The sequence below is a fragment of the Mesocricetus auratus genome, unplaced genomic scaffold (assembly GCF_017639785.1).
Source record: "Mesocricetus auratus isolate SY011 unplaced genomic scaffold, BCM_Maur_2.0 Super-Scaffold_100014, whole genome shotgun sequence".
Classification (NCBI taxonomy): domain Eukaryota; kingdom Metazoa; phylum Chordata; class Mammalia; order Rodentia; family Cricetidae; genus Mesocricetus; species Mesocricetus auratus.
In genome coordinates this window covers 68,139,413-68,165,465 of record NW_024429197.1, presented here as the reverse complement: position 1 = coordinate 68,165,465, position 26,053 = coordinate 68,139,413, and the positions used below count along the sequence as shown (strand labels likewise).

The 26,053-nt window shown below is 40.2% G+C and overlaps 1 protein-coding gene across 1 annotated transcript in view; it reads right to left on the bottom strand.

Moving 5' to 3' along the window:
* Brinp1 (BMP/retinoic acid inducible neural specific 1) overlaps positions 1 to 25,554 on the bottom strand; it is a 180,205-nt gene extending 154,651 nt beyond the window's left edge. The window contains 1 exon segment of the mRNA XM_005075105.4: positions 25,164 to 25,554. The gene's annotated coding sequence lies outside the window, so the exon portion shown is untranslated.
* Between the last annotated feature and the right edge of the window lie 499 nt (positions 25,555 to 26,053).

Genomic DNA, 26,053 nt, shown 5'->3' with positions numbered 1-26,053 from the left:
TCACAAGTCAGTTCCAGGTCCCTCTCCCATTCCCTCCCTTCCTCCCGTGCCCTCCCCTCCCCCCCCCCCGTTATCCTCTCATTTCTCCAGGGAGGGTGAGGCCCTCCATGGGGGTGTCCATAGTGTGTCATTTCATATAGGGCAGGGCCTAGACCCTTTCCCAAGAGTTCTGGGTGAGAGTGCACCTCACATTGTTCTATTGGAGTCCAAAGTCCGTGTGTATACTTGGGATGGGTACTGATCTCCTGCCCAAGGCTCAATAGATTCCCTAGGCCTCTTCACTGACACCCAGATTCAGGGGGTCTTGATCAGTCCCATGCTGGCTTCCCAGGCTAATGCCTGGGATTCAAGAGTTAACCTTTGTCTGGTCAGCTGTTTCTGGGGGTTAAACCAGCCCAGTCTTAATCCCTTTGATCATCAGTCCTCCCTCTCTGTTACTGGCTTTCTTGAGTTCAGCTCAGTACTTAACCAAGGGAGTCTGCCTCTTCTTCGATCAGCCACTAAATAAAGTTTCTGTTTCCCAGACTCTCTGGCCATAGGATTGTAGGCTGGCACTCCACAGATCTATGTCTAAAATCCATATATGAGAGAGTACATGCCATGTTTCTCTTTTTGTGACTGGGTTACCTCACTCAGGATGGTTTCTTCTAGTGTCATCCATTTGCCTGCGAATCTCATGATTCCATTATTTTTTTTTTGCTAAATAGTACTCCATTGTGTAGATGTACCACATTTTCTCTATCCACTCTTCAGGTGAGGGACATCTAGGTTGCTTCCACGTTCTGGCAATTACAAATAAAGCTGCTATGAACATAGTGGAACAGACCTCTTTGTTGTATGAATGGGCATCTTTTGGATATATGCCTAAGAGTGGAGTTGCTGGGTCTTGTGGTAGGTTTATTCCCATTTTTCTGAGGAATCTCCACACTGATTTCCAATGTGGCTGAACCAGTTGGCACTCCCACCAGCAATGGAGGAGTGTCCCCCTTTCACCACATCCTCTCCAGCATAAATTGTCATTGGTGCTTTTGATTTTAGCCATTCTGACAGGGGTGAGATGGTATCTGAGAGTTGTTTTGATTTGCATTTCCCGGATGGCTAAGGATGTTGAGCACTTTCTCAAGTGCCTCTCAGCCATTTTAGACTCCTCTATTGAAAACTCTCTATTTAGTTCTGCAGCCCACTTTTTAATAGGGTCCTTTGGTGTTTTGGAGACTTGCTTCTTGAGTTCTTTGTAAATTTTGGAGATCAACCCTCTGTCAGATGTGGGATTAGTGAATATTTTTTCCCATTCTGTGAGCTGCCTTTTTGTCTTGCTGACTGTGTCCTTTGCCTTACAGAAACTTCTCAGTTTCAGTAGGTCCCATTTATTAATTGTTGATCTTACTGCCTGTGCTACTGGTGTTATGTTCAGGAAGCTGTCTCCTGTACCAATTCGTTCAAGGGTACCACCCACTTTCTCTTCTAAGAGGTTCAGTGTGGCTGGATTTATGTTGAGGTCTTTGATCCATTTGGAGTTAAGTTTTGTGCATGGCGATAGACATGGATCGATCTGCATTCTTCTACATGCCAGTCTCCAATTATGCCACCACCATTTGTTGAAGATGCTTTCTTTATTCCATTGTATATTTTTAGCTTCTTTGTCAAAGGTCAGATGTTCGTACGTGTGTGGGTTAATACCCGGGTTTTCAGTTCGATTCCATTGGTCTACTTGTCTATTTTTGTGCCAATACCAAGCTGTTTTCAGGACTATAGCTCTATAATAGAGCTTGAGGTCAGGGATGGTGATGCCTCCGGACGTTGCCTTGTTGAACAGGGTTGTTTTGGCTATCCTGGGTCTTTTGTTTTTCCATACAAAATTGATTATTGTTCTTTCAAGGTCTGTGAAGAACTGTGCTGGGATTTTAATGGGGATTGCATTGAATCTGTAGATTGCTTTTGGCAGGATTGCCATTTTTACTACATTGATCCTATCTATCCAAGAGCATGGGAGATCTTTCCATTTTCTGAGGGCTTCTTTAATTTCTTTCTTTAAAGATTCAAAGTTCTTACGATACAGGTCTTTCACTTGTTTGGTTAGCGTTACCCCAAGGTATTTTATGTTGTTTGTGGCAATTGTAAAGGGTGATGTTTCTCTGATTTCTCTTTCAGCCCTTATTTTTAATTAAGCAGAATTTCACCCACTTACAACAATATGATGATGATTAGCTCTGGGCTAGACATTCCTCTAGGTATTACAGACCATGATATATACAAGTTATCTTGTAATATCCTCCAGTCAAATGAAGAATGAGAAACTGTCAGTGACCATAACCCTTCTATGATGCTATAAAACAAAGTCAAACATACAAGACAAATAGTTTGGCAAACATCAAATTATCAATATTTTCCAGTTCTGAAAAAAAGCATATGACTTAAAAAACATTACCAGTTTTCTATAAGACACCGTAAATGTCCAACAACAATATGTAGTAGGAAGGGAAAAACACCATAATAAAAGATACTCCACAAATTTCTGTACTAGCAACCCATGATCATTGGTCCAAGGAGGATGTTAAAACAAAACAAAACAAAAAAGGGTACACATGAAAGATAAACCTAAAAGCATGTTGCAGGAGTAGAAAAAGGATGAAGAAAGGGGTGCCTGCATTGGTATCCCTTGACTGAGAAAAAGGAGGAAAAAAACCTCATAGACCTTTCAGATATGAGTTTGTGGTTCTCTGGCTTTTCCTTCAAGGAATTTAGAATGCTATAAAAATCTAATTACACAAGAAAAAATAAAGGTTATGAGTTGTTTTATGGCCTTTTCACTTTCGAGTTCCGTCTCCAGTGAATTGCCAAAGAAGGCAGCTTCCATGATATTATCCGGAAATGTTAGGTATCTGTACCCGGCCAATAAGCTAAATGTGAAGACGTTAATTAACAGAAGCCCGGGAGCCCAACTCCCTCACAGAAATCCATTTCCCTTCCAGATGAAGCAGGAAGTTGCCCAAAAGGTTGTACTTCTAAGAAGCTCCCTTGATCCCAAATACCCCCTTGAAAAGTTTCAGAATAATGCCTGGAACTCCACTGCCAAAGTGATTCTTTTTCTTGAAATTCTACCTGATAGTCTTATTCTCAAGAATAAATAAACATAAATTGTCCCTTGCTCGTCATCTTCATCTTATAGCTTAGGAGACCTTCCTACAATGCAAAACTGATTGTGAGGATACTATCAATTTGACTTTGGCTCAAGTCATAAGGGTCACAATCTATGTGGGCCAATAATGTCAGCTTTTTTCAATGCCCAATTCCTTGTTAAATTGTTGTTTTGTTAGTAGAGTCTTTGTGTGTGTGTGCAATGAATGATGAATGGAAACCGATGACAGGGTCTGGCAAGCAGAAACTGTGAGGTAAAAGGCAGTTGTTGTTATTATTGGGTTCCTTCCTAGATCACGCCCTGATCAATGGCTGCCTCCCACTTCTAAATGAAAACTAGGATCAGTTTTCACTTCACTCCATTATTAACCCCATGTGTTACTCTCTATCAGTTACCAGCATATCTATGTTTGCTTTCCAGGTTATCTGTAGATATTTTCAGCAAGTCCTAACCTATTTTACCCCTTAGCCAAATTCCAAGTTATTCCTCCTCTTAGAACATCCTTCTAACTAACAACATCACCATCATAAGTACCTGCTGCAGATAAACTGTGTTATTTCTCTCTAGTTTAAAGATCAGTTTTGGATTCATATCAAAAATTAAAGGGAAGGTGTAGAGCTGTCTACAAATAATCTCTCCACCCTTTCATATGCCTATGGCTACAAAGTCTAACCTCCTCCATATCCTAAAGCATAGTGAACACTTTTGTGTCTACTAATGAACCTATGTTGACACAAAGTTATCACCCAAAGACTATAGCTTACATTATGGTACAGTTTTAGTTTTGGTGATGCATGTTTTACGGGTTCAACAAATACATGACAACATGAGTCTAATATTACATTATCACACAGAAGCCTTTTTGCAGAATACTGCATAGTTGTACTAATATGGTATGTAGCCTTTGTAAATTGATTTCTTTCACTAGTGATGTGCATTAACCTTTATTCATGTCTTTTCATGTCATAAAAGCTCTTTTCTTTTGAGGACTTCACTACCTGGGTATACCACATTTTATGTATCCATTTACCTCCTAAGAGACATTTTGGTTTTTTCCAAGTTTTAGTAATTCTGAACACAGCTACCAAAAACAATGTGCAAGTTTGTCATGTGAACATAGAATTACAATTGTTTTAGTTAAATACTAAAGAACATGTCTGCAGAAAGTACTTACAAACGTATGTTTAGTTTAATTTTGTAGCAGTGGAGATACATTAATAACTGTCAGGATTGAGGATTTGGGAATGGTTTCTTTTTGAACATTCAGCTCAAGGCCATTCTACCTTTTCCCCAGGTCCCCAGGTCCCGTAGGAAAATGAAACAATAGTTCACCCATTACTCCATATCAGAACACTATGCAATCACACCTGTGGGCTTTTGGAAAGCATGAATTTGCCTTGTTTGATATGGCATAGCAAAGCAGAATTTGGTGTATAGTGTTCACCAGCTAATAATCCATTAATTTAAATAAAAAGAAACAAACAAAATGAACTGACAAATGAATGGGTTGGCTGGATACATACAGTCTTAGTGTAGCATCTCAAATTTTCAAAACAGTTCTGCTTAGTTTAAACCATTTGATCATCAAAGGCTCTTGGGATTTTCACAGGAATTTCCAGCTCAGAAAGCAAGATAGATTTGCTAAGTTAAAGCATGGCAAACAATGGTTTAAACCTGTCTTCCAATGTTTCTCCCATAGCAAAAGATAGTGCTTTATTTTTATTTATTTATTTATTTTTGGTTTTATGAGACAGGGTTTCTATGTACTGTTTTGGAAGACAGTGCTTTGTTTAAGAAATGAATGAGAACTTATTAAAGATCTATAACACAGTGGCTGTGAATATGGCTCAGTTAAGAAAATACTCATGACAACCCAATCATGCAACCCCCAGAACCCACATGTAAGCTATAGACATGGATACAACTGTAACACCACCTCCAGAGAGGTGGAGGGGGCAGGGTCATATAGCAGAGACAAGTGAATCACTGAAGCTCATTGGCCAGCAAGTCTAGCTGAACCAATAAGCAGTAAGTCAATCGTTGAGACATTGCCTCAAAAAGTAAGAATGTGAAAGACACACATATTGACCTGTGGCCTTCATCTGCATGCATAGGTATGATTGCTGACATACATAGGAGTACACATACACACACACAGAGAGAGAGAGAGAGAGACAGAGAAACAGAGAGACAGAGAGAGAGAACCTCAATTCAAAAGCCTTTCAAGAATAGAGAGCACACAATCATGAGAGCAAATCTAATGACAGCATTTGGAAGACAAAGTGGGAAGAAGAAGAAACACGGGAGTGCCCACCAAGTCTCAGACACAAACTGGAAACTCAGTGACAATGGCTGAATATATCAGACATGCTAGTTGGGAGAACTTATGATAAAAAAAAACGCAAAACAGATTTTATCAATTTTCCTACTGCACCGATGCCTGGCTCTACTTCCTGCCCAGCATATCATGCTACAACTGAGGCTTCAGCCCTTGGAGAAAAGCCGAGAGATTTCTGCAAATGTTTTCTCTTCGACAGATGGAGCAGAAACTGAGAAGCGTTACAAGGAAGATGGATCGGTGCATCACATTTGCAACAATAAAAATGCAGCAACGGTTAAAAGCAGTCTTGGTTAAATAAAATTGGCAACACAGGGTTGGCCTAAATCTTTTTTTTATTAAAAGTGAAGGAGAATCTCAAAGTTTTACTTCAACCCCTTCAAGCTTCAGTGCAATGAATACAGAATGCTTATGCATCTTGGCTAGATGTCAGACAGAATAAGATTTATGTGAGTTCAGGTCTTAGCCAGGGAAAACCCCCAGCACAGGAAACTGAAGAAAAAAATGCAGAGAGGACAACTTTACAGACATAAATGCCTGGATACTTGAACCCCTGTAATAGCCCCCTCTTTACTTTTATCCATCTTCTGCCGTGTGGACAGCCACAGGTATTTACTTACTTTTGCTCTCTCTGTTTCTATTTTTGCCTTTGTTAACACTGAGATATGTAATTCTCAGGAGACATTCTAGGTTGGCCAGACATGGGCACCTTTAAGTACTATTCAAATGACTTGGAGACCTGACTGGAGACAGAGAGCTTTGGATGCTAAGATACTGCCAGTCTTAGAACTGAGGACACATCAGGTTTCAAACCTGGTGGAGTAGTGAGCCTCTAATCACAGATACTCTTCTGAACTACTGAAGGAACTTTTACTAAGTCAGAGCCCCACCCAGCATTATCTGACCCATTCAGTCTAATGGGCCCTAGATATGCACATTCTGAAAAATAACTGTTGGTGTATAATAACTTGTGGGATAGAAGTCTAGCAAAAGTACATAGTCATGTCAGCAATATGGTCAAACTTACGTTAAACTGTCATCCTTCATCTTTTGGGTGATTTTCCTATGTAACTCACATAACCTACTCTCCTTAAGTCCACAAGTCCAACCACAAACAGTTGCTTTTTGTTTTTAAACTGTTTTTTATTTAAATTAGAAACAAGCTTGCTTCACATGTCAATCCCAGCTCCCTCTCACTACCCTCCTGTTCCACCCTCCTAATCCTCCAACCCCCCCACCCAATCCCAACTCCACTCTCCAGGGAGGGTGATGCCCTTCTCGGTGATCTGTAAAGTCTGTCATATCGTCTCAGGGCAAGGGGTAGGGCCTCCCCCATGTGTCCAGGCTGAGAGAGCATCCCTCCATGTGGTATGGGCTCCCAAAGTCCATTTGGATGCCAGGAATAAATACTGATCAATATTGCTTGAGGCCCCAAAGAATGCCGAGCCCTACTTAATGACACCCATGTTCAGGGGGTCTGGATCAGTCCCTTGCTGGTCTCTGAGTTGGGGGAAGAATAGAGGAGAGCAGGGTAAGAGATACCATGATAAAGGGAGTCACTATAGGTTTGAGGACAGATATGGCACTAGTGAGACACCAACTGGCAATCTAATCAGTAGTGGAGAGGCTACCTTAATTGCTCTTCCCCAAATAATGTGACTGATGACTACCTTGTATGCCATCCTATAACCTCCATCCAGTGGCTGATGGAAGCAGAGGCGGACACCCACAACTAAATACTGAACTGAAATCTTGGAACCCAGTTGCAGAGAGGGAGGAGCAATGAGCAAAGGGGTCAAGACCGGGCTGGTGAAACCCACAGAAACAGCTGACCTGAACAAGGAGGGGTTCCTGGACAATAGTTGCTTTTCTGCATGGTTAATATTTAAAATGTGTGAAAGATATTTAACACAAATGTATTAATATGTATATATACACAAAAGCAGTAAGAAGTGCATGTTAGAAAGTACTGATTATCCCATGCACATGAATGCAGTCACAAATACACATACAGGAACAACCCCTAAACACACAAACACAACTATATTCATTAACTAGAACACTCAGATATATTAAATCCAATTTACCTATCATCTCTGGTATCTATCATAACTTCATTTCAAGAGATATTTGAAACATCATTCAAATAAAACTCACAATACTTAATAGTTACAAATACAAATACATTAATGTTCATTTAAGTACTTCCTTCATTGTTAGCAATATTATAGCTGCGTAACAAATGTATATCAAAACCATGCAAGCATTTATATGCCTTACTCCCTGATAAGAACATTTATTTCCATGCAAGTTTATTCACATATGAATACATTTAGGAATCTATGAGCACATTCAAGCACAAATGGCATATTCACATTTGAAAGCATTTAATCTCACTATGCATGTGAGTCATTCATATGAAGTCATAACATGCAAGATACACACACACAAACAAAAAATGCACTATACCAACAATCTATACATACTATACATCATATACCACACATATCACAGCACACACAAGCACACCAACAAACATACCACCATATACACATATCACATACTACATACTACATCATACAATACATAACACACAAACAATCCACATTCATACGCCATATCACACATACCATACATGAATACATTCTCTCTCTCCTGTACACATACTGCATAGTATACAACGTACCATACTCCAGGTAGAGCAGACAACATAAACACACATATGCATACACACATATAACATACACACTTGTCATACATACTACACACAAAACACACGAAGTACTCCCCACACCACACTCATATTCTAAATATATCACACATAGATAGATGCACACTCTTCTCTATACACATATCACATACACACCACAAAAATACATAAACAGTATAAACATACATAATTAACACACACGCATGCACACACACACAGACACACACACACACACAGAAAGCATGATCACCATCACTCACAAAAATATACATGATATAAAACAGAGAGTTTGACTTATTCTACATAATTCTTCAAATCAGGTTCTTCTTCCTGTCAAAATAGACCACTGAATATGAAGACCTGTAAGAGAACATAGAATCTGGAAGAAATAAATGTCACATATAAAACAGATGCCAAGATTAAAACAAGTCTATATGATCTGAGCCAAGGTTTCACAGGAAGCAGATCAACAATGGTTTATTGTGTACAGAGGAGGAAGAGCAGTGGACAAGAAGAGGGATAAATGCCTAAGTCATCAGATATGCAAAAGAACTGCCCAAGAAACAGCATAAAAATCAGTGTTGTGCACGAATATTAATCTACCTAAATCTAGCATTGTCCTAAAACAATGCATATTGGAGAAATTATTTCTAAAATTACAGCTATCATAAAGAGGATAGCAGAGCTGGCCAGTGAGTAAAGATGTTAATCCTATTTTGCTTCAGGCTCTCTCTTGCTGAAGGTAAGTATTTGTCTTAGTTTTCAATAAAGACAACCCTCACCCTTTCAGGAAATGCCAGAACATCCAGAAGATTTGTGTGTCACCACCATGGATGACATTTGGCCAATGTATTTACCATAAGTGTTATAAGTATTTTATCCCTCTTGTTTGTATTGCATAAACACATTTATTTAATAATAATCTCTGAGCTGCTATATACATATTTTTCATTGATAAGTCAGTAGACAAGACAAATAAAAAGGCTACCTTCTCAAAGAAATCTTCTAATGTCATAATCCTAGACTTTCAATATTTCAATATTGATGGCACTAAGATTGGAGATTTTTCATTCCACAAATATTCCTTTCTATGAATCTATGAGATGCTGACTCTAAGTTTTTATTATCCTGAGATTCTCTGATTTAAAAATTTGATAGCTTCTAAAATTCTACTATTATGATTCTCAGATATTAATATTAGAAGAATTTGACATTTATAGCTTACAATTTGAAGCTCAATTCTCTTCATGAAAATAAGGTTGCCATGCCATTCTCTGAAGCAGGAAAAACTTGAAAGGGCCAAAGTGTCTATACTAAGTAGTGAGGAGACAGAAGCCATGATCAGGAAAAACACTCTGTAGAGAAAAAAATCCTAAGTGCATGTCACTTGTCTCTCAAGGTACCTCCCTCTGCCAATTTTTGTCCTCACCTTTATTTTATGGTCCAAAGATTGAGAATACTTAATGCTACAATACAAGTACTGTGGAGGCAGACCCAGCAGTTTATCCTAGCCTAAATCCTGAACGCATGAAGAAAAATCTCCTAATAAATACTAAGGTTGAGGCAGCTGGGTTCACTGCTGCACGCCTCTTCTCCCTCCTTGTCAGAACTTTCTTCAACCTTCTTCACCTTTCCCCTCTCCTTCTCTGCATCCCTCTCACTCTCCTTCTCTGCATCCTTCCATATCATCTTTCAACAGTAATCTCCAGCTACACTAGTTAAGCAATTCTCTTAGAAATCCAAAGATTATTTCTCCTATTATACAGATAATGAAGCTGCGGCTAAATATGACTTGTCAAAATTCCTTGGGGTGATAGAAAAAATGATGAAGCTAAATTGTTGACTCCAATTCCATTGTTCCCAAATTCCAATGTTGCCCTACACTCTCCTTAAAAACAGTAAAAATATCAACTTCACAAAATACTGAGAAAGTCAAAATCTCAGACATGATACCCCTGCATTTGATGCCTGAATATATTTCTAAATAAATTTTCTCAATCAATTCTGATTCCTATTTTATGTTATCCAGTACTGGCCTTCCATACTCACCAGTTCATTTCATTTTCCAGCCTTTTTTTTTTTTCGTCTCCTGAGAGCGCTGTACATGGCATGTGTTTATTTTTCAATTAAAGCAAATTAAACTTAATTTTGTTTTGAGAACATTTTTTTAGAACTTCACAGCCCATGTTGAGATAATTGAGACCCTGCTGTTTCAGGAAGCAGTGTTTAGAGAGAGGAGGCCCTGATCTGACACAATCTTAAAAAAGCAGTCTTTAACTACCCCCTTCCCTTTGTCCCACCAACCCAGTGTTTCTCAAGTCCATCCACTTCCCTGCCACTGTTCTAGTCTAATGTGCATCTTCTGTACAGTAGCTACACCACAATCATGACCTGCAAAGGAGCCACCAAGGTTTTTTCTTTTCCTTCCCCCATGCACCTGTCATTTTCAACTGTAGATCTTAATCAAGTCAAAACTCTCTTAGCAGTCAGCAAAAAATTGTCTAAATAAAAATTAGCAGAATTTAGTCCTGAAGCTTTAAGTAGTTAATTTTGCATTAATCCTCTAGCCTCAACCTCTAGGATTCTCTCTGGACAGACTGAAATACTTCTGTTCCAACACTTCATCTGGAAGGGCCTTAGCTGACATCCAGCTACCTAGGCAACCCACAAGCCCACAGGGACAGACCTCGTCATCAAACATAGGTATACTCCAGCTTCAGCACCAGTCACTTTGCAGTCTCAGGTTGTACATCTGTACATCTGTCTGTCCTCACACTGTCAATGGCTTCAGATCAGGAAACCAACTCTATTCATGAAAAGTCTTTCAGAATCAGACATGTAGTAGATTCTCAAGAAATGTGCATCAGAAAATGTTAAGAAGAATCGAGCAGTAATACAATAAGCTACAAGAGGACACAGGAAGGAGAAAAGCATGAAAGAGAAAGCAGAATAGTAACCTAATAACAGCAGCAAAAACAACATCAAAAGAGATGTAGACAGACAGAAGGAAAGGGAAGTGTGAAACTTACATTAAAGCAGTGAAGAAACTTCTTTGTTTTCTTCTGGTAATTTTCTTACTACGATAATAATTTCCAAAAGAATGTAGATCATCAAAATTACCAAAATACAAATTTATCACAAATGTAATATTCTAATGTTTACATAGAAGATAGATTTTTCTACCACTTAGAGTTTCTTATACGTCACATAGAATACTAATATCTAATTGAAATAAATAGAGAAAGTTGAAATTATAAGGTCAAATAAATTTGAGAACACTTGAATTAAGGATAATTATATCCTTCTTTATTGTAGGAAACAAAAATGTGTTTAAAATGTTTATGCATTTACTATAATGCTTCTCTCAAATGTGTTGTACTGTCCAATGCACTATTCTCAGAGTTTGAAAACACCAAACAAAACAAAATAACAAAATGGTACCTAATGGAAAAAGACATGAGAATTTATTGAAGGAAAATTATTTTAAAACTGGACATAGGGCACTGATATTTTAGGCTTAGAGCCCTTCGTCAATTCAGTCCCTGTTGTTGTGGTAATCTTAATGTTTTCTCCTTTTCCTCCTCTTCCTCCTTCTGCTTTGTGTGTGTATATGAGTGTGTGTTGTCACAATTTAGGTGTGTGCATTCCTTGGCACATGTGAACATCAGGCCACAACCTCAATTGTCAGTCCTCACCTTTCACCACGTTTGAAACAGTATCTTGGTAATTGCTGCTGTATATGGGTGAGCTTCAAAAGTTCTGTTTCTGCTTACCTTGTCATGTGAACTTTATGACTAGAGATGCATGCTATCCTGTCCAGATTTACAATAGTTTAGTGGATCTGAACTTGGGCCCTTATGCTTATATAGGATGCACTTTATCTACACTGAGAACCATCTCCTTGGCCAGTGATTTCTTTCCCTGTCAAAACAGGATAATGGCTATGTGAAGTTTTAAGATTCAGCTTAGCTCTAATGGTTCTGGGATAAAGGCACACAAACTTTATTAGGTTCACCATGTCATCCACCTTCATGTATGTCCGGGAGTCTGAATTTTTCCAAGTTCAACTCCAGAGTAACCTCTAGCATTACCCTATATGGAAAACTGAGAGGAACTTACTTTTGGTCCTGAGGTCTCCTAGGCAAACATTTTATTTCCATGGAAGTCTATCTTAAATATGGAACACACTGTCTTGATATCATTTCATCTGCTGATAACAAATGTATGCTATGCATTCTAATGATAAAGGTGATAAAAGCACAGTTTTACAAGCTTTTCTCCCCAGGGCACACTCAGGGATATTTGGCTTGCCAAGACCTCAACACAATGGTTTAAATAGAACTAAAAGTTGAAAACATTGCTTTTAAGTTATGGTTAAAGCTTTGGACCTTCTTATTCACATCCTGCAAAAATACACTAAAGCAAAGCAGTTAAGAGGCACTGCTTGGGTTCAGGTATAATGTGGAAAGCTGATCTAGTCTCAGAGAGTGTCCCACTCTATCACTTCCTCCCTGCTTCCAAGGTGACTTCAGAATGGTCCTGTGAACCTCAAGCCTTCACTTCATAACTGAGAAAATGGAGGTCAGGGAAGGATAATTTACTCAAAATTCAAAATGAAAGACCTCCCGAGTCACCCATGATTCTCAAACCATGACACACAAAGTGATCTCTCCATAGGAAATTGTTTCATTTAATGCAAAGGTATCACTGCTTGGTTTTAAGGGACTGAATGTCACTCTTAACTCATTAGAAATCACAGATCACTTAGACAATCACCAGTGTTGTATGACTACTTTTACTCAAGCCAATGACGAGTACAAAAGGTGTGTCATTTAAATTTGACTTACAAATATAGGAAACTCCATTCATGGATTCTCCTATACATCAGGTTTTCTTCTAACCTACCATGGATTACTCATTAATCCCATTAATCCTACTAATTAAAGCACTGCTTATCCAAGTAATGTACACTTGTTACAGAATATGAGGAAACACAGCAACGCAGCAAAGAAAGAATGAAATTCATTCGTAACACATTATCTAAAAGAAGCCACTAATACAAATATGCACTTATCCAATAATCATGCGTTCTGTGATAATTTGTTTCTTGTGCTTCTTCAACCACTCACCAAAAAGTAAGGTAAAAAAAAGTACTGTTTACAGAGTACTTGCTGTGTATAAGATGTGTTCCCATGTGCTTCCTATATGTGATATTCACTCTCACATCAAGACTTTATGGAAGGTCCTGTTGCTAGCCTGTTGTATAAATGATATTTTCTATCATTCCTCCTCCTGGTATATAAACACTCAAACACCACAATTAGTCTTTGGACTCTATTCTATACTTTGTTTATTTCAATTTTCTTTTGTCCTCCAAAGGAACATTCTTCATAGACTGTGCACATCTAACTGACACCTTAGAGGGGGGTTACATTCTTAATTTAGAAACATTTGTAATTCTGTTGTAAAAATTAAGATAGGCTGGAGTTATCTTAATTTTTATCTGGGGTCTGGATGTTGCACCTGCTCTCTTAATAATGAATCTCCCCCTCTCTTCCTGTTGCTCACTCCACCTTATTCACGCTGCCCCCTTACACAGGATCCGACCTCAGAAGATCCCTCCAGAGCATGATCCAACCACTGCTATCTTACTCTGTTATCCATTTTCATTTATTCCTTCTCATACCTTCAGGAGTCAAGAAGAGTCTATCTGGTTAGCTATATCTAGGATGCTACCCCCAGGGTATGTGCCTGGCTGTATTCTGGATCTCCCCCAGGCCTTTTTTCAAAAGTCAGCACTTCCCTGGGCATTTCCTTTCCATATTTACATGAATTAGCATGCCCTCTCCCACCATGCCATCTGTCCCACCCACCTTCCTTCTCTAGTCATGTTCTATTTTTTCTTCTCTGTTACGTTTATCACCATCTGACACACACTATATTTTTGCTTGTTTATTTATATAACTTTTCCATCAATTAGAGCATAAGTTCCAAGATGGAGTTGGGGGGTGGGTGTCTTAATTGTGTTCACTGCTGTTTTCACAGCCTTAAGAAAAGTGTCTGACTAATGAACTGTACAATAACAAGTTCTCCTTGTGTTATTTATTTTTGTCTCATTTGTACATGTATGCAGACACTTGTATGTACATGTGAAACACATTTTATGCCACCAGAAATCTTTAATTTCTATCTATCTTTGTCATTGAATTAGTTCTCAGCTAACTTAGACCTTGCTGGCAGGACTATGACTGTGTCCATCTGACATTCACATAGACTCTGGGAATCTGAACTCCAATCTCACATTTGCCAAGAAAGTACATTAACCACTGACTTATCTTTCCAACTCTATTCTTTAATTTTAATATGAAGCAAACACAAGCAACTACAGGGGAGTCTCTATTTTCCTGCACTGCTATCCTGGAAGGCATTTGCTGCTAAAACAACTGACGACATCAATATCATCAACAACCTCTCATCAAAAACAAAAATAGAAACATTTTCATAATGCTACTTAGAATCATGTTGTTTTTGCTCTTATTTATCATCATAATCATCATCATTATTTTCATGTAGCAAAGTAAAGCTTTGTTACATTACATCTTGATTTCTTGCTTAATTTTTATCTCTTAAAGCATTTTGTTGAGATGTTCAAGCAAGCAACCAAACAAACCAAAAAATACATATTTTTGAGGGGAGTAGAATGTAACTTTGGCATTTCCATACAAACATATCATTATATATTTGTTCCTACTTATCTTTTCTCATTGTCTTATAGTTTACATCCTCCTGATGGTTCCTTTCTTTCCTCTCAATTTATTCCCACATCTGCTTACTCTTACATTAAGTGGAAAAGGGATATTTTCATTTGAAAATATAGGCGTAGCTAAACATGCTTTCCATTTTAAAACTCCACCCATTTGGCTTCTAAAAGTAGGTGATCCTACAATTATGAGTGACCTCATGGTCCAGTAATACAGAGAGACACCTCTATTTGAGCATTTTCCAATATCTCTATAGTTCTTTCAGCATCAGTTCTCTTGAATTCATGTGTGTGTATGCATAAGTAAACAGAACAAATACAGAGAAATATCTTGCAATATCTGGCTGATGAAATTCACACCATCTCCACCCTATAATTTCTTGAGTTGCTTTTAACAGTGATAGTGAGATCACTGTGATCAGAGGTGGTTTTGGAGTTACTGCTTCCTTTAAAAGGAAGATCTTGGCACTTAGCTCTGGCTCAGGGTTAGAAGGGAGCTTATTCTACGATTGCTGGCCCGACAACTAGGGTGCAAATAAACAGGCTAAGCTAAAGATCCTGCAGAGGCATTATGAAGTTAAATTACTATTTTAAGAGCCTTTGAAATTGTCAGCAAGAAGGCACTGGAAGTTTGGAAGATATTCACGATACTGAGAGATGAAGAAGGGAAAGAAGTAAAATGCAGATTGTTAGTGAGGATTTAAGAAGCTCCTTCCAGCAGTCCTGTTTATAACTTCTCCTGGAACAAACATAATGGATGCCTTCCCACTTCACATAACTGAAAGATCAGAACTGAGGGCAAAGTCTTATGACATAATGGTTGACGATCTGCAATGACTGACCCTGCCCAGGACAATAGAGGCCTAGTAGCAGGTATCAACCTCTACTACAAGAAGCCATCAAGTTGCTTGTGGAGGTAGGCTAGAAACTGCTACCAGCTGGACAATGCCTTAGGCTAATGCCAGAAGGGAGGGGAATTCAGGAAAAGCATGTCACATTCAATGTGCCGTGGTAGAGAAGAGCTTGGGTTCTGATATTGCTACTTATTGCATGCATGTCAGTGAGTTCCCCACGTTTTAGACAGAATGTCCTTGCTGTAAAGCTGGAAGGAATAATTTTAAATATGGAGTATCCTAACAAAGGATAAATAGAATTTAAAAAAATCATTTTAAGGTATTGGGGAATTTAATAAAGTAAATGGCATCAATGGTGTGAAAGGGAATCATGAAGATGAAGATAAAGAGTATCCAACTACTGTCAGTCATTCATGCCTTCAGGTAAACCTGATAGATGCACTGACCTCACTTATCAGAAACTGAAGCAGACAGGTACAGGGAGAGAGGCTGCAAGATTCAGGGCACCTGAGCCAACACAGGTTCTGTTTTACCTTAAGATAATGGATCTGGAAATGAAATAAGACAAAAGGAAAAGGAGAGGAAATTAACCAGGCCTATATGAACAATGACTTTCAGCTCTCATGGTCAATGACCTATCTACATCTGCTTTCTGACCCATAGCAGCACAGAGAAGCAAAAATTCTGCTTTAGCACTTCTGCATAATATTATACCTCTTTCCTTCTTTCTTAGTCTCTTCTATAACCACTGCTGTCACACTGCTACACTGTAGGATGCAGAGAGGGAGCTGGTTTGTAAAAATGATCCTAATATTTCCTTTGCAAGGTCATGTCTCCAACCTACAAGTAATCTCTTTTGTGTATATTCTTTTCCAGTTTGAAAAGAAGCCTAAGAACTGAGAAATGCTCAACCTGATACAACAGGGCATAGCAGGATTAAGAGCAATAATGGTTAATTCCATATGGTTGTGACAATCTGCCAGGTACAGTTTAAAACACTTAACAAATCTATTGACTAAATTCCGATCTCATTTCCATACAGAGGTGCTACTGCTCTTCTCATTTTACAGACGGGGAAGCTGACAAGGGAACATTACACAACCTGGCTAAGATCAGAGAGCTAGTAAGAGCACTAACTATAGGTGGGAGCACAGATCTTCAGACTCCAGCCCTCAAGCTTTCACTTTCTCTGCTTTCTAGTCAGATAGAATAGGTTCAAATCCTCCACGCCACACAATTGGCTTAGTGTTTGGTCTTCAACAGGGAACATTGTTGTTATATACCTTAGTTTTCACATCTTTAAAACGGGAGAGTATTCTACCTACTATGGACTTATACACAATATACAACAAAGAATCTACTATATATCTATTATAGTACAAGGAATATGAAACAAACAAGCTTGACACATGCAACACCAGTCCTGGAGTAGTTTTATAATAATGACATTTCAACTGCCCCTAAATATTGTGGGTGAAGACCCTGAAGTCTGAATAATCATATTTTTCCACAATGAAAATAGAGAGAACAAAATGAAGAAAAATGTGGCTGCCTTGCTAATATTTTCAGAAATCATTTGTAAGGCTTCGCTGGACTTTGAATGTCACTGTTCTGTTGATATGCACTCAGAACAAAGTTATTTATAACTCTCAACCCTTCCTAGCCTTAGCCATCTCTGGAAACAGTACTTGATGATGACCACTTCCTCTGAATGAGTCATGTCTCCAAAATGTGTCCCAGCCGCAAAAAACACATTACCAGTTCCTTCCAGGTAATCTATCTTTCATTCTTTCCCCTACACGCCTACCCATACTAAAATGCTGATTTCCCCCCTTTAAATGGTTGCTGTGCTCCTGTAGATGTTTTTATAGCACTATCAAGGCTCCTTATAGGTGCTGCCCCTACAATATGCCTATAAACGTGGAACTCATCAAATTCTATGAGAAATTTAATTTGCCCAGTACCTTGTAAACAGCAACATACTTGCTCACGGCTATGGTCTCCATCACATTCTCAGAATGCACTTCCAGATTTACCATGGGACTTCTGGATACTCCAGGGATTCCCACAGACATCAAGCATTCACCTATTTTTGCAGATGACTAATTTTTAGAATAGCAACTTGAGAATTTATGCTTTAATAGGGTGGGTCCTCTGAAATGCAGCCATCCCCTGGATATGTATGTAACCTTCTTCCATCCAGATCAACTTGTAATCTGTATGCTGGCTATTCCACACTACCCACAGGATCTTTTCTTTCCCACTGGCTCATTTTCTGGGGCTCTAAAATGTTAGATAAATTATACCTCAGAAAGCCTTTGGGACCTCTATTGGGTTAACCCTAACAAAAGGTTCTAGCTGTTCAGATGGGCCATTTATTTGGAGTCCTGCTGTTCCAACCTTTACAGTTTACACAAAAACGATTGCATCTTACTTTTGTTAATTGCCTTATGGATCTACCTCCCACCCTTGGGGTGATGCAGTTACTTAGCTATTCCCATGAGGATGCCAACATGTCTTTATACAGCTCTACACCGTGTGAGTACAGAATTTGCTAAGAATGATAGATTGTGTGCCTTTGTCGGACTCATTCTTCCTGTGTGGCGGTAGAAGGCAACAACGACAACTGACCACAGTTCACTTCTCACACCCCGTCTTATCCAGGCTATTCTCGTTAAGGCCTCTTGCAATCTCCAAAAGAGAGTTCCCCTGAGAGACAAAAACCCCCTTCACTGTCATACGAAAAAAGCTAATTTCACTTTTCCTTGCCCTCATTATTTTCTTAATTGTCTTCTTTGCCCCCTCAGTAGCAAGGACTGTCTGTGGATTTGTAGAAAAACTTTCTGGCTGCTTCCTTTGATATTAAGACTTGCACCGTTGGCAACAGATTCACCATATATCCTGCTCAGCTGCCCTGTCTTGAATCACAACCAGTGCTGTGAGATAGGACTTCTTTTAGATTTCTCATCTCTGAGGGGACATCTAATTCCCAAGATGAAGCATAACCACTAGGCATGTGTCTCTTTCTGATTTTACAACAACTTTGTCATGCTGAATTTCCACGCAACCCAGCAATATCTCTTCAGTGAGCCAAGCAACAGTAAGGTACTTCGAAATTTACAGAAGATAAACCTAGATAGAGAAAGATGCGCTTGTAAGGAGCCTTTATAGACATCGAGAGTGGCCAGGATTAGAATTAAGAACCATATGTTTCTATATTTATAGCCTATGCAATTTTGAAGTAAAGGAGATGTAAAATGAAAAGATATAGTCCCTGATCTCCGAGACCTTACAGTTAAGTGTACACCATCATCACTTTCTTTTCTGATGTCCCTTTCCCTTCTCCCAAACTCTGAGATTCTGAAATGGCAATTACCATTCCATTATGAATATTTGGGAATTTGTATATCTCTTCTGTTAGATGGCCTGCATTTATTATCGTTCACTAGCATATCTGCTCAACCACTTTGTCAAAATCCTTTTGCAAATAATATATTTGATAAATCATTGCAGCAGAAATTGCAGCTACATTCTACTCTTTCCCTCAGGTTTCAATTATCTGCTGCCCACACATTCATTCTCTTCCCACTTTTTTTTAATTTACTTTTGACTTTTCAGCCCAAGGATTTCTAGAATGTGGTACTCTAAGCAGGACTGGAAATTAAGATGAGAAAAGAACACAATGAAGTGACTGATTAAAAATGGGCATGATGAAAACATAACAGAGAGTACCTAGTAATGACCGACTGTCAATTTCCAGGATGCCATCTTTCCCAGACCTCATACTTCCTAACTAAAGATGTGTCAAGAGAAAGATGTCAAAACCTCTCACTCCCTTGTGCAAGACATTTCAGAAGTGGGCTTTCTCTGACTTTCCTGCCACATTTAATGCTTCATCCACATTGGGTATCTGTACATCCTTAGCCTTTTAACCATATCCCTGCATAATGCTCTACTTCTCTTTTTTATTCAAATCTCAACATCCGTATATTGCTCAGAAATGGCCTTTTCTTGACTAACTCATATAAACTTATATCTGTCTTCCTTTCTAGAATAGGATCCCTAATTACTTGCATGACATTTCATATTAGATTTAATTACTGTAGCTTTCTATTTGCTTGCACATTATTAGACATCTCTTCATCTATATGTGAACTCCAGTGAAAGCAGAACTGTGTTCATACAACATCCCTGATGTCTAAACCTGAACTGTCCATTTCAATGGCCACCTGCCACATACAGCTGTACAAATGAAAAACAATAAATACTACACAAAAGTCAAACCTCACTTCACCATTACACATCAAGCACATTTATGAGTGCAGGGGATATCATACTGGTTAGCACTGAGAACATTTTTCTTATTCTCCAAAGTTCTATTGGACACTACTATTCTAGGACAACATCTGTCAAGAATAGGACACTATGTTAACATCTACTGTCACTGAAAATAAATAAAACCTTTGTTTCAATCCTAACCCAACACACATCTTCCTCACACATTTGAGTTGAAACCCTCAAGATGAGATAATCTAAGGAATAGTAGTCATAAACTACTGTGCCGTATGAGACAGTCTTTTTATATGAATATCATAAGATTCTGGTCTCTTCTGCTTGAAGGAGAATATTTTTAATGATATAATTATATTTAATTGCTTACACGATTAAAGCATGTATTAAACTGATGACTAGAAAATAAATAATCATATTTGTTTAGTTACAGAGACTTATAAATAATGGGAAGTTTTACAGTCAAAATAAGGAGACATCACACAAATCTATCCAGATTTAACACCAGCTACTTTGTGTGGTAATGAACTCACTCACATTAATATTAAAACTGAGACTCGAAGACACATATTGGCGGTGTTACCAAAACAATTTTGATTCCCAACTAAGGACAAAAATTTGGTTATTGAAAAACTTTCAGAGGTTTTATATTAAAAAAATCCTCAGATAAAACACAATTTTTATTCTAAATCCAGAGGTTCTACAACAGTTTCATAAATAACATCAACTCCAAAGAACCAACAATATACTCCAGCTGTTTCTAGCATCCATTGAACAAGCAAATCTCAGCGATGACCAGCAATGTTGATTGTGTAATAGAAAAAGAAGGAGATGCTCAAGCAAAGTTCAGATCCTTTCCCTACTGCTTAAAAGGAAACTGGTCAACATGAGCTTCACTTTCTGCTCTGTGTGGGATGGGAAGCGGGATTAAAGGAGAGAACAAAACTAATGATCCTGTGGTACAGCAAGAACTATTGCCAAGTTAGATATAACTGCCCATCTACACAATCACCAGTCCCCCTGAGTTGTTGGACTATGAAGTGTAATTTTGAAGCAATAATGGATTTGCTTTGAGTAAATGAGGACAACATGTTTGAGAGAGAGAAAGAGAGAAACTGGAGAAAAACTGACATACTGTTGACGTTGTATATGGCCTGCAAAAGCAAACACTGATAGAACTACTGTGTAACAATCCCTAGGCATTAAAAGAGAAATGTTCCTAGTAAGAACACATGTTGATGTGATCAAGAGAGACCTGTCCCTGTGTGGCAGAAAAACAGAGCAAATAGAGACACAAACTAAATAAATAGGGTTTCCAACAAAATTATATCAGAACCCAGACAAAAAGATTGGTTCTCAAACATTCTTGGGAAGACTTCTTCAAAGGGTTATCTGAGCCAGATGCTAAGATGTAATTAGGGTATGTGGAATGGAGAAGCACATGATATAGTCATTATCTTTTGTTGGGAAAATTATAATAAAAACAATGGGGGAGTTGTTCTAAAAATTATTTGTGATACCCCTTTGTCTTCCTATGTTTTTGTTCATCTGATTACCAGGATTTCACTGACTTATTTGTTAAACTTTGGATTTTAGGTCAGAGGACACAGGGAGAGAGGATGTCATGACTAACTTGTAAAGGCCCGTTTTCATGATGTGTGCTAATGACTTCCACTAAGGGTCCAGTATGAGAAAGCACATGCAAATCAGAAAATATTTCCTTGCACATTGCAGGGCCTTGCAGGAAAAGACACTTTCAGAGAAACAGGACTTTTTGATCAAAAGCATAAACTCTCTTGAATGCGTTAAATCTTGAATGCACTAAGAAAGAGATGTCCCACTTGAACTGAACAAGAGAGAACATTTTTACAGTTCCCACCTATGCTGCTACAGATATATTCCCTGCAGCCTGATCCAGGCCTTCTCAACTCAGCAGGGGGGCCCAGAGCTGATTTGGAATAGCTGAGCTGTTTCTCCTTGGCTGAAATGGAGTCACAGCTCCCCCTTCTGGGAGCTAAAGTGCCATTTAACTCTAGGAAAGACAAATGGTTGTGAGGCTGTTAATGGCCTTATTGCAAATGTGCCTAAAATCCCCCATGTTTCTCAGATGCACCCCAAAAAGAACATCTCAAATACTGGCAACACCCTTTTTTCAATGAATTTGATTTCAACTTGTGAAGAAACTGTGACTTAAAGGACTTTATATTTTCCTCTCCCTGCAGTTGTGAGTCCAAGTTCACATACAAGCCACACGTTTACACAGTCTAGCTGAATTTCCCATGGAGACTAAGAGTCTCATCTGAGGGAATGTAGCCCTCTGTGTACACACCTGTATATGAAAGCCTGCACATTCTTGCATATGCTCCTGTGCCTATACCATGAATGTACAGAAGTGAGATTTTAATTAATGTAAATAAATTCATTTTCCTGAAGTATTTGCATGGATGGATCAGGATATACTTTGCTCTCCAGAAAGCAAAGTTTTACTCATAAAAGGCTTATATATAATCCAAATGCTCTACTGGGTACTGTGTGCCAGTTACATAGTCTGGTGTCCCCAAGTGCACCTAATTATCTTATGACATTGAAAAGAAAATCTATGTTATCTTAGCTCTTCTCTCCCTCCCACTCCCCCCCCCGTGTGTCCCTGTGTCCATGTGTGTGTGTGTGTGTGTGTGTGCATGCATCATTTTTAACATTTTTGTGAAATAAGAAGAATGACTGAAGCACTAGGCACTATCTCTCCTATGTCATGATTCCACATGAAGAAGGTCAGAAATGCATCTCTGAAACAAGTTCCAGAAGGACAGACAAGCAGTTGCCATGAGTAGGGGAGTATGGTGAGTAGGTAGAATTAGGAAATGTTGTGACTCCTTGGAGTGAAAAAGACTTAGATCAGGCTGAAAAAACAACCTGAGTTCTAGTCCTGGACATGCCACCAATTTGCTAGGGAATATTGGGAAAATGTCATCTTCTCTTTGAGTCAGAGACCTGCATATTTGCTCTTTAATATGCCTTCCAGTTCTGATCATTTATACATTGAAAAGAGATAATGAGAGCCTTTATCAACATGAGGGCTCTTCCTCTGTCTGTACTCCCTCCCACAAACGCTCTAGGAAGCTATGTTCTAACCTGAATTCTGTGAAGTCTACCCTATGGCCATGGCTTCAGCCTGAGAGATGATCCCATAGTCAGAGAATGGCATGTTTGCAAGTGCTTGCACGTAGAGCAGGCACCCACCAGCTGGGGCAGGTTCCTACAAACATACACTTTTGCTTTTAGCTCTCCTCAGAAGAAAGATATGTGCATATGTAAATATTTTAAGTGGGTATATTTCTATTTGCTTTCCTTCCCAAGTTGCCTTTCTAGTGAACCCTTAGAGACTCTGCAACCCACCACGGCAGCCTCATCTTCTAGCTTCGATGCTTACAAGCAGAATGGCTGCCATTTACCTTGAGAAAGTAGCAGCTGCCTAGTCTGGAAGCCATGCTAACAGCAGTAAAACTCAGCATTTTTGCTGAGTAGGGCAAGCCTCTAAGAGGCAGCCGGGAATCAAATCAATGCCTGGCTCCTAAACCACGGCCCAACTGTACCTGGGCAGGGTGGCCAATGTATTTACCCTACACAAGCTCCTAAAAGGTAGAGGAAATAGGAAGGAGACCTTTAACTCCAAGGGTCTTCCAGAGAACCTTCTTAGGGCGCCCCCCTTCCTTGGTAGTATTTTAGAGGCAAGAATGAACTGTGAGGTGCAAATCAGACAGCAGTTTAAGTCAACTACCACAACATTCTATCATGGATTCCTCACCCACAATCCCTAGCAAATTGTAGGTCTCCCTTGGTCCTTACACACATACAGAGGACCAACACCCAAGCACACACACCTATCAATCTCTCTCCCTCCTCCTGGTATCTTCGTAACTTCCTGGAGCCATAGAAAAGCACAGCTTTTAGAAGAGATTCTGGGTCTTCCAGAGCTTGCCTAAGATGGAGAAAGCCAAAAGACTGCGTCCTGCGTCCGAGGAAAGTACTCTATCAGTCTCCTGTCAAAGAAGCCAGAACTGCCCCAAAATTACGTTTTCTCTAGGACCCTGTGCAATTGTGGTGGAGAAGCACAACCCCAGAAGATGCTTACTCTTTTCCCCTGAAGAAATTCAGGCAAACTTGCCCAGACCACCGCCTCAAGGCCGGGGGATTGGTGTGCTGTGATTTCAACAGATAGACAGGGCTATCTCTCTACCCCAGACGTGCCATGCACTAGATGAGGAGATCCCTGACTTCCTTCCCTTCCTTTGCACTCAGTATCCAAATTCCCATCAGAACCCTGGAGTCTGCCCAGTGTGGAATTTAAAGGGACAGCATCGCCTTTGCCTCAGGTTTTGGACATGTCTCTTTTCATTTTAAACACCGAGTTTAAGTGTGCAGCACTACCCCATGGTTTAGAGGAAATTTTCCTTCAACAGTATCCACACTAGGCTAAATAAGGCACCGTCTATAATCCTATCATCTCCCGCAAACAAGTCCCGAGCCCTAAAATGAAGTCTACACCGGGCTTCCTGGTGGCTACGTGATCCTGTAGTAAGAACCCCATTCCATGTCCTGTAAGCTACAGGGACCTAATTAAAAATACACAGAGGCGCACACATGCAAAGACATACGTACAAGCACACATATACAAACACACATCGCGCTGAAAGTAGGTTATAAGGTCTATCTACACACACACACACACACACACACACACACACACACACACACACACACGAATCAAACGAAAACGACGCCGCACAGGCAAACACACACTAGCACCATATCAAGTTTCCACCATGGTACACACGTCGGGAGCGCGCGGGGACACACGCCACTTACTAAAACCCGCATTTAACCCTTGTTGTCCAAGCTACAGGGGACCCCAGTTCCCGGAACAGAAGAAGACTTAGCGGCTAGGGAAGCCGCCGGACAAGGGTGCAGGGAGGGGGAGGGGGGAGGCGCCGGCAGGGGCGCCCCGACTGCGGTCTGGGGCGGGTTCCAAGGGCAGGGGGGGCTGTGTGAAGCTGCGCCCCAGATCGCCTTACCTGGAGTCAATGTCCGTCTTTGGCGGAGAGCAGCGGTAGGACGCTTTTTATTCGGCTCGGTGGGAACTTGGAAGAGCCCTGCGTCCAGCTCGCATACCGGGGACGGCGAGGGGACTGCAGGCGTGGGGGTACCTGGCTTCTAGCAGCCTGGCTCATACTCAGCCGTAAAGTCCCCTTGGCTGGTCCCGAGGACAGGCATGAATCCCGGCTCCTGAAGGCGGCCACTACTCCCTCTGCCTCCGGCTCTCTGGCTCTCTCGCCCTCTCCTTCGCCTGTGCTCTTCTTCTCCTCCTGCCTCCCCCCGCGCCAGATCAGTTCGCAGCCGTGGGGACCCGGAGAGAGGCGGCTGGCGAATGGAGAGGGAAGTCCAAGTACGCCACGGTCTCCGGGCGGGGAGCAGCGGAGGCCGGCCTAGTCAGGGGGAGGGACTTCGCAGGCGACGGAGCAAAATGAATGGGGGAGCCTCTGCCTGGGGACGGCGAGGGAGGAGTCTAGCTGCCGGGTGGATTCCTAGGAGTGTTTTGTACATCTTTAGGAGAAGGAGGAGGAAGATGAGGGAGAGGACAAGTGGGGCCTCCAGGAGGGAGGGTCGGCTTGGGTGGGCCTAGGATTAGCCACAGGGGAAGTCGCAGGGGTCTGGGGACAGAGCGGCAAGTCTTTGTATAAGAGCACCCAGAGGGGAGGGACCTAGTGTGCTCAAATCTTGAATCCTGATTCTAGCTGAAACGAGTCTGTAGCAGAGTTATACGTGAGCATCTGGGTGTTTCTGATGATGCGGGAGCTTAGCATGGCTGCGTGTACATACCTGAGTGTGGGTTTTGTCTGAGGTGACGCACGTCTGAGTCCCACTGTGTCTCTGTGTTGCCCTGTGACTATTAGAGGTGGTTTTT